The sequence below is a fragment of the Adiantum capillus-veneris genome, chromosome 13 (genome assembly GCF_014529385.1).
Source record: "Adiantum capillus-veneris isolate H3 chromosome 13, ASM1452938v2, whole genome shotgun sequence".
NCBI classification, from domain to species: Eukaryota; Viridiplantae; Streptophyta; class Polypodiopsida; order Polypodiales; family Pteridaceae; genus Adiantum; species Adiantum capillus-veneris.
In genome coordinates, this window is record NC_140943.1 from 78,346,506 (window position 1) to 78,353,437 (window position 6,932).

Below are 6,932 nucleotides of genomic sequence, written 5' to 3' on the forward strand. Positions count from 1 at the left end.
TCATTAGCCGGTGCTGGCTAAGATGGAATTACTAGACACTGGGCAGCAGATGAACAATATTCGTATAGCGACCAACAAGGCAGTGGGACGAAGAGTCGCTCTACAGTGTGGGGATTGCAACCGAGCGACTTCAGTTGGCTGATTGCTTGGACTAAGTTTATGAGGTGGATACCTCCTCGTCATAGAAGTTGTGAATGCACAAACATGTGCAAAAGGCAACCAAATGGACGCCAAGTTTTGGGAGGTGGTATGCATAGAGCACGGCATTGATCCCACGGGGTCATACAGCGGCGACGCTAACGTGCAGCTGGAGAGAGTGAATGTGTACTACAACGAGGCAAGTTGCAGGTGCTATGTGCCTCGCACCGTGCTCATGGATCTGGAGCCAGGTACTATGGACAATGTTCGAACAGGCCCCTATGGGCAGATCTTCCGCCCTGATAACTTCGTCTTTGGCGAGTTCGGAGCTGGCAACAACTGGGCCAAGGATCACTACACCGAAGGCGCGGAGCTCATTGATTCTGTCCTTGACCTTTTCCGCAAAGAGGCTGAAAACTGCGACTGCCTTCAAGGTGAGCGCCTTCAAGATCTCATTCTATCGTTCTTTATTCTATCTTATTCTATGAAATGCTGTTTCGTCATGCCTTCTTTGCCATTTCTCCGATGTTACATTTCCATTTATGTCTGGTATAATGATTTTGTTGTCAGTTTTGCTTATATTTGACAATGTAGTTAGCCTGTGCAATCGTCTTGTTTGAAAACAATGTTCAGATCTATCCTCAGTGAAGGTTGTCAGATTCTTAAAGTGAAATTTTCACCGTTGCTATTCTAACTTCTCTAGCTTCCTAGTATCCCCCCTCACTTGGTAGACATTGGCTTTAGATCTACGCTCACCATTCCTAGCCTGTGCTGGATTCCAAATTTGTTTCAAGTTAGCAAGGCTTTGCCACAAAATCTTTCTTCAATTAATGTTGATCTGTAAATTGCATACTGTTTCTATGCTTCAGATGTTTGTCCATACACTATGATGCAAGCTTCTGTAGTGGCAGTGTCTTCAGCATTGTGTCATTAATCCTACCGAACTGGTTGATGGTGTCTTGTATACCTGGAACATCGGTCTTTTTCTTTCTGCTATAGCTACATCTCATAAAAAAGCTAGCTTTTCTCTACTGATCAGTTAAATCTGTGACTACTTGCTTTGAGGCCTTTGTTTTGTAGTTGTTTTGTAGTTTTGTGCTCTGCTTCCCTATTAGGTGCAACGGAATGAATGTTTGCGCTTTGCTCAAGATGAGTGCTCCGAACTGTGCTCAAGGTTCCTTTTGTTGCCTTCTGTTCTTAATGAGAGAATGCTATGATCACAAACAAAGTGAATAGACATTGTGCTTGCAAGTGTATGAGACTGAGAGATAGAGAGAGAAGAGAGATACGACACCAGAGACATTGTAAAACCCTCCTCCGAAGGCCCCCTCTCGTCGACGAGAGTGGTCTACTATTGATTGCACAAAGTGGTACAATGATGATGCAACTTGGAACTGTGTCGATGACGATGACGACGACCTAAGGCTGAAATTTGCAACCTTCTAACTGCGGTCCACAAACGCTATCTGCTGAAAATCTGGGGCTGATTCGGGCTGTTGAAAACGCTGATTTGCCTGCTGTTTTTTGAGGGCTGAAAACGCTGATTTGGTGTGCTGTTTTCAGGCTGAAAAACGCTGACTATCTGCAGGGATGTTAGGGCTTGAAAAACGTTGTTTTTCTTGTTGCAAAAACGTTGTGTTCACTGCTGCAAAAACGCTGTTTTGACTGTTGTCACTAGGGCTAAAAATGCTAAGGGACCTGCTGCTGATTTGGTGGTTTTGTTGGCGACAGGAAATGCTAGATGCAAAGGCTACCGAGGTCAAGCAATGGCTGAAAACACCAAGCTAGATGGGGGGTTGGCGATGATAAAAAACACTAGGGCTGATGGGGTGCTTGAGGAGTTCTTGTTGAGAGAGAGGGAGTACCTGCTGCCAAAGGCCTGTTGTGCTCCTTGCTCATCTACCCAAGAGTGCTAGCTTTGGTTTGCTTATATATTTTCTTACCTAAATTGCCCTACCTACTTTTTTTGGGAAGTCACTTAAATTAATAAGTGAAAAATGTCAAAAATAGGGAAAATAGGCTAAAATCACTGGAAAATTTCCCTAACTGATTCTAATGGATTCTGATGGGAATGCTTATGATCATGCTGTGGGCAACCAGAGGATATGCATCTACACTAAGTGACTGGGCATGCACGGTCTACGAATAGACTCACAAAAAGTGTCAAATCACTTTTAAATCTAGACTGACTGGACTGACTAAACCCTTGTCGTGTTGTAGCTTGTCCACGAACACATAGGGTTGGATGTGTCACGTGACATTCCCACAGCAAGTTTGCGTTCTCAACGGCTTCCTTGGGCCTCATCTTATTAAGCTTCCTCTTTTCAGACTTCTTCGGCAAGGATGATGACGATGCGAGGAGGAGTTTGTGCTGACGCTCACGATGGGAGGTCAACACCTTGTAAGTGAAGCGATTGCCAAACGCAGGGTGAGTTCTCAGTTCACTTTAGTCGTGAATCGTTTTCGCCTGCTCAATGCCCTTAGGCTTTAGCTATGGCGTCCGTGTCCTGACCTGTTGATCAATGACGCTTAGTCTTGACGTCCCGACCTGCTGGAGCTGGCGTCCGAGTCTCGACTTCTTCCACTGCAGCCGCCAATGCTGTTGACTCCCTGAGCCTCTCGTTGCTTGTTTGATGCACTAAATCGGCTTTTAGATCATAGTTTGAAGCATCTATCAGTAGTTACACTAAATCTTGTCACATTTTGTCAAATTTTTTCAAGGCAAGCTCGAAATCTAGCTTAGATTTTGCCAGTTAGTGATACTCACAATTTTGGGTGGTAATGTTTTATTAATTCAATAAAGAATGTACTTAATCTCAAACTGGATGTGTGACATCATAGTGTTAAAGATTTTAAGATCGTTAGTTTCTTTTACATGTAGTTACAAATTCTATAGTCTCAATTTCCCACATGGTCATATGGCTTGACCAGGTGTGTTATCTTGCGCTATAGTTTCTTGTCAAGACACGTCTAACATACCTTGGGTCTATGTGTCACACATACACAATGTTTTTATTTTGTATATAATTACAAATATAGACACGTGTAGCATATCTTGGGTCTATGTGTCACACATACACAATGTATTTCTTTTGTATATAATTACAAATATAGTTTCAATTTGTCACATGGTCATATGGCTTGATCCGGTGTGCCATCTTGACCTTCGATTTTTACCTTCAGTTCTTCTAGCTATCCATATGGCTTGACCGGGTCTCTTGAGCTATCCATTCTTACCAAATGTGTAGTTGTCTCTTTTTACGATAAAAAGCGTTAAAGATTTTAAGATCGTTAGTTTCTTTTACATGCAGTTACTGCTGGGGTATAAAGCCCAATGTGGTCGCCCAAGTAAGTGGGCGGGCCGTCAAGTATGTACACATATTCTTTTGTAAAAACCTAATAAGAACTCACTATGCTCTACACATTACAGTAGAGCGAGTTCACCATATCGTCGTGCTCTTCTTCTCGTACTCTCTCTTGCGTCGCACTTCCGCTCGTACTCCTTCAACTGGTATTAGAGCTCAGATCGAGGCTCGGGGCAGCACTTGCAGGTAGCCAGAGTCACCTGCTCAGATTGGAGTGAGATTCGACAGGTGAAGACACGGCCCCAAATCCTGTGGGATAACCCAAAGGGCTCGGTGTTCTCAGAATTTCATTCGGAGGTCATCTCGGCCACCGTTCGGCTTCGACAAAGGTCTGCGCAGGCCATTTTCGACTACGTGGTCTCGACGGGTGCAGATCCGACTCTGCAAATTTGGGGTTTTCGGCCTACGACTGTAGGTACTGAGGATATCGACACTCTCAGAGTGTTGATTTGTGGCTGTCTACACATCGAAGGACGGCTCACAGTTCTTGGAGGCGTGTCACATACAACACGGGCGCATCTACACACAGACTGTAGGCGACATGCACTGGTTCATCAGGTAGCTTGTGTTTGCTGCTTGATATTCCAGATTTCATCTTGACATTGTAGGTACTTCCACATGGGATGTATTGTCAGAGATGATGTATGTCTGTTGAGGGTTTGCTGGCTGTGAGTCACGCAGCAAACAACCGCCGCAGCGGTTACAATATACAGTGGGAAATTTGTGGATGTATGACTTTGTGGGAAGTTTATGTACTGTCAGATTTACTGCAGCCTTTGTTGAGGGTCGAGTGAGGTTTTATTGAGCTGGGGGATTCTCGAATGTTGAGATCCTTTCGGTGATACAGGTCTTGGAGCGATCTCTCGAGCACCCTTAGATAGACAGCTAGGATGTATTGACTGTGAGTTAGACAGTTGGGATTGCATCTTTGCTTTACTGCCGTTGAGGCATTGTCACAGTCTATGCTTACAGGACAGTGAGAGACAGTACAGGTGCAGGACAGGTTTACCCGCAGCTTACAGTGTCAGAGAGAGTGTTTTTGAGCACACCAGAGCCATTTTACAAAGGAGATTCTGTCGAAATTTATGCAGAATCTGAAGATTTTTTGGTTCATTTGACAGGTTGATATTGGTTCAGAGGTCAGTTTACAGGGGAAACTTTGTCGAATTTTTCCCAGGAAAGTAAACCACTGTGAAGCGTAGCTATGGCTGGATCACACGACACTACTCTTTACAATATCAAGAAGCTGGATGGAACCAATTTCCCATTGTGGAAGAAGCAGATTTGGCACGTGTTGGTACAAAAGAAGCAGATAAAACCTATAAAGCTCAAGGGGATAAAACCAGAAGATATGGACGAAGATGAATGGAGCGAAATGGATGAATTGACACTTTCTACCATTATGCTGACTTTGGCAGAAAGCGTTTACTTCAATGTAGCAGACGAGATGTCGGCTTATCAAGCATGGTTAAAAGTTGAGTGATCTTTATGAGAAGCAGAGTGCAGCTTCACAGGTATACTGGCTTAAGAAGCTTGTTGACTTGAAGATGAAAGAAGGGACACCTATGTCCAATCATCTGAATGAATTCAACACAATCTATAGTCAGTTGTTAGCTCAAGGTGTCAAGTTTGATGAACCTGTTAGAGCTATGTTCCTGTTGATCACATTGCCGGAAAGTTGGGACACTTTTCGCACAGCTTTGAGTAATTCTGCACCTCCAGATGGTTTGAACATAGCAGGTGTAGAAGGAAGTCTGCTTACTGAAGAAACCAATAGAAAGACAATGGACAAAGGCAAAGGAACAGCCTTAGTTGTCGGGGGAAGGACCAAAGAAAAGTATAAAGGTGGAAAGAGGAATCAGTCTCGTAGCAAGTCCCGCAGTGCTAAAGGCAAGAGTGACATAGAATGCTACCATTGTGGCAAGAAGGGTCACATGAAAAGAGACTGCAGAGAATGGAAAGCAGAAAAAGGCAAAGAGAAAGCTGAAGACCATGGTGAGAAGAACAAGTCCTCAGTGAAGATTCAAGAAATAAATGTGACAAACACTGTTGTAGAGGATGACAGTCTAGTGTCAGGAGACATCTACTTCTTGAAGAATACGATGGACTCAGCTCTTCTTACAACATCTGATGGAAATGCACTGAGTGACTGGATTATAGACTCAGGAGCATCACTTCATGTGTCTCCAAACAAGGAGTGGTTTACCTCTTATGTGACCACTAAAGATCATGTTCGGCTAGGCAATGGGCAGACATGTGAGATCTTAGGTGTTGGAGATGTTCAATTGAAGTTTCAGAATGGCTCTTCTTTCACGCTGAAGAATGTGAGACATGTTCCCGCAATTACAAAGAGCTTGATCAGCACAGGTTTACTTGATGATGCTGGCTACGTCACCACTTTTGGACAGAACATGTGGAAGATATCCAAGGGTTCTATGACAGTAGCACATGGATTAAAGTCTGGAGGACTTTACATGATTTATGTATCAAATGTCTCTAAAAATGTAATCAATGTAACCGAGCAGCCGAACGTTTCTTTGTGGCATAGCCGGTTAGGACATATGTCCAAGAAGGGAATGGAAATTGTCTCGTTCTGGTTATTTGCCTGGCTTTTCATTTAATGATTTTGAATTCTGTGAACATTGTCTGTATGGTAAGCAAACACAGCAGCCACATAAGCATAGAAGCAGTAGAAGAGATACACAGTTGGCACTTGTTCATAGTGATTTGTGTGGACCTATGCCTAACCTATCTCTAGGGGGAGCTTCTTACTTTATGAAATTTATAGATGATTACTCGAGGAAAGTATGGGTTTACTTTCTCAAGCACAAGGATGAAGCGGTTAGTGTTTTCAAAACGTTTGTGACACTTGTGGAGAATCAGAGTGGCAAGAAGCTTAAATGCTTACGCACTGACAATGGTGGCGAGTATGTTTCAAAGGCCTTTCAGGACTTTTGTGAGTCAAAAGGTATAAAACGTGAACTTAGTGCTCCTTACAATCCTCCTCAAAATGGTGTTGCTGAGAGGATGAATAGGACCATACAAGACAAGGTCAGAAGTATGTTGTCTAATGCACAGCTGCCAAATGGGTTTTGGGCTGAAGCTGTATCAATAGCTGTTCATCTTGTAAATAGATCTCCTAGCAAGGTTTTGCAGAAGGATTCAGTGCCAGAGATGGTATGGTCAGGCAAAATGCCCTCATACAAGCATCTCAGAGTCTTTGGTTGTGAGGCATATACTCACGTTCCAAAGGAATTTAGGAACAAACTTGAGCCAAAGAGTAGAAAGTGCATCTTTCTAGGCTATGGTAATTCTGGTGAGATGGGGTACTGACTTTGGGATCCCGAATCCAGAAAGGTTGTCCGCAGCAATGATGTTCACTTTAATGAATCCAAATATCATTCTAAACCAGAGAGGGTTGAGGAGATT

The 6,932-nt window shown here is 43.4% G+C and overlaps 1 pseudogene; it reads left to right on the top strand.

Moving 5' to 3' along the window:
• The first annotated feature begins 223 nt into the window (after positions 1-223).
• Positions 224-3,191, top strand: LOC147444302 (tubulin beta-2 chain pseudogene; annotated as a pseudogene).
• The last annotated feature ends 3,741 nt before the right edge of the window (positions 3,192-6,932 follow it).